Source organism: Mus caroli, unplaced genomic scaffold, assembly GCF_978045245.1.
Source record: "Mus caroli unplaced genomic scaffold, Mus_caroli_1 scaffold_75, whole genome shotgun sequence".
NCBI classification, from domain to species: Eukaryota; Metazoa; Chordata; class Mammalia; order Rodentia; family Muridae; genus Mus; species Mus caroli.
The window spans coordinates 752,501-755,716 of NW_028227330.1; positions in this window are offsets into that span (position 1 = coordinate 752,501).

The following is a 3,216-nucleotide window of genomic DNA, read 5'->3' on the forward strand; positions in this document are numbered from 1 at the left end:
CCCTACCTGTCCTGTAGCTCCCTCTTTAGATTAGGCTGGCCTCAAACTCAAAAATCTACTACCTCTGCCTCCCAAGTGCTGAGATTGAAGGCATGGTCCACAATTTCCCAGTAGCCATAAAACAATTAAATACCAAATATAAAACCTTAAAATATATATATATATTTAGATAGATAGATAGATAGAAAGATAGATAGATAGAAAAATAATAGATTGAAGGAAAAGGCAGGAATGGAGGAAGGAAGGAAGAAAAAGAAAGAGAGAGAGAAAGAAAGAAAGAAAGAAAGAAAGACAGACAGACAGACAGACAGACAGACAGACAGACAGACAGAAAGAAAGAAAGAAAGAAAGAAAGAAAGAAAGAAAGAATAAAAAGAAAGAAGATAGAAAGATAGATGGAAAAATGAAGGAAAGAAGGAAGGAAGAAAGGAAGGTAAAAAGGAAGGTAAGGAATGAGGGAAGGAAAGAAAGAAAGACAGACAGAAAGACAGAAAGACAGACAGACAGACAGACAGGAAGGAAGGAAGAAAGAAAGAAAGAAAGAAAGAGAGAGAGAGAGAGAGAGAGAGAGAGAAAGAAAGAAAGAAAGAAAGAAAGAAAGAAAGAAAGAAAGAAAGAAAGAGAAAAAGAAAGGAGAGAGTTTTAAGTTCATCTGGATTTCTGGATTTTTTGAAGAGTGCTTTCGAGTTGATGGCAGTTGTCTACTGTATTTTTGGTTTTTTTTTTCTAGTTATTTAAACAATTTTACTGTGTTTTAAGTTTTGGGGGTTTTATTTACGCTTCAGGAATATATTTTTCATTTATTATTAATTTTCTTTTTTGTATTTTAATGCACATTAAGATTTTGTTTGTGTGTGTGTGTTCTTGAATATTTATTTAAAACTTGTGGGGTTTAATTTTTGTTTTTCTTGGTTTTATTGTTGCCAGGCAATTATGGCTATTGCCTATAAAATCTAGCCCTAGGGATGAACTGGTAAGGGAATTTGAACTTGGAGGCTAGTCTGGTCTATGGAGTGACACACAGGATGGCCAGAGAAAGACAGAGAAAGCCAGTCTCCAAAATTCTAGAATGAAAAAAAGAAAGAAAGAAAGAAAGAAAGAAAGAAGGAAGGAAGGAAGGAAGGAAGGAAGGAAGGAAGGAAGAAGGAAGGAAGGAAGCAAGCAAGCAAGCAGGCAGTCAGGCAAGCAAGCAAAGCAAGCAAGAAAGAAAGAGAGAAACAGCGAAAAATATAATTGTGTTTCAGGGTCATTTTTAGCCTCTTGTACATTTTTTGGGGGGTGTGATTAATTTTTTTTTGGAGGGAGATGTGAAGTGCCGTGAGCAATCACCATTACAAGTTGGCGCCTACTTCTGCTGTGCCTAACTGGTAAACAAGTAATGTGCGCCGGTGCAGGAGTGAATTTGTGCCAAGTCACTGCCCATCCCAGGGCATAGCAATGAGGCTATGGGCAAGGAACAAATCAGGTGTTGACATGCCATGCCAAGGTGTATATAAGCAGCACCATTTGCCGGGGTTCAGGGTCTTCCTCCTGATGAAGCTTTGCTGCAGAGGAAACTGGTTGACTGAGTGTGTTCTTGCTGGTGAGGCACAAGCTAGGGACACTTGGTGCTGAAACCCGGGAAAGCCATACCATCGCCAGGCGTTGAGGGGACCCTCCGTTCACGGGGCGGATTCAGAACTGCAGGTTGAGGTAAACTCTGTAAGGAATGTTCGGTCTTGAACTTTCTCTGGCATTAGAGGCCTTTATGATTGTTTTCACAGGGCTTGTTCTTTTTCTTTTAGTGCGTTTTGCTTTCACAGGTGAAATTGCTGACTGGTTCTTAGTTGCAGTCAGGCACAGTTAGATAAAAAGACAGTATGGCAACCTCCCACTCCATGGTGACCGCTTTATGGACGGTCTTGAGAAAGTGTGGCCTGAAGATCGTCACTAAGACCATAGAGGGCTTTGTTAAAGAGATAGATCACATAGCACCGTGGTATGCATGCTCAGGGTCCTTAACTATTGCCTCCTGGGTGAAAATGAAAGGAGATCTAGTTAGGGAACAACAGAACAGCAAACTGAAAGCAGGGACCATGCCGTTGTGGAAGTTGGTAAGATCGTGCTTAAAAGACAAGGAATGTCAGCAAATGGTTAAGGCCGGGCAGAGGGTCCTGGAGCAGGTTCAGGACAGTCTATCAGAGACAGAGCAGGGAGAGAGGTTAGCAGTTCAGAGAAAATGGGGAGTGTATTCCCAGATCTCAGCTGCCACCATTAATGCATGGACGGCACTCTCTAGGAAGGGAGAGGTAAGCAGACATTTGACAAAGATCATTCTGGGCGCCCAGGAGTCATTCTCAGACTTTGTGGCTCGAATGACAGTAGCAGCAGGGAGAAACTTTGGAGACCCAGAGGCAGCTATGCCTTCAATTGAACAGTTGGTCTATGAACAGGCTACGCAGGAATACAGGGCAGCTATTACATGCAGAAAGAGCAGAGGATTGCAGGACTGGTTAGAGGTTTGTCATGAGCTTGGAGGGCCACTCAGTAATGCAGGTTTGGCAGCCACCATTCTACAAGGGCAGAAGTGCCCTGACATGGCTGAGCTCAAACTCTGCTATAATTTTGGTAAACCAGGTCACTTGCAAAAGAACTGCAGCACCCTTGTCCAAAGGAGAGCGCTAGGTTTGTGTACTAAGTGTGGGAAAAGATATAATTGGGCCAGAGATTGTCACTCAGTCAAGGTCATTCGAGGCAAGACCCTGCAGCCAGGACTTCCACAAGCAGTAGAGAATGAGGGCATTCCAAAAAATGGGTATCAGGGCCCCAGGTCTCAGGGCCCCAAAACATATGGGACCCTGGCAGGCAACAGGTGGACCCCACAGTCCGCAGGGCAACAGAAGGCTCAGCAGGATTGGACCTCTGTGCCACCACCCATTCATGCTGGTGCCCCAAATAGGAGTGTAGCCCATTCCTCCTGAATACAAAGGGCCTCTGCCTCCAGGAAGTATCGGCCTAATACTGGGCCGGCCTTCCCTTATTTTTCAAGGTCTTAATTTTCACCATGGAGTTGTAAATCCAGATTATGAAGGGAAACTTCAAGTTCTCTGTTCCTGCCATCAGGGTGTCTTTTCTATTTCACAAGAGGATAGAATAGCTCAGCTAATAATTTTGCCAAGCCTACATGGTTATTTTCCCTCCTCTGGTGTCCCTCGAGCTGCCAGAGGGATTGGCTCT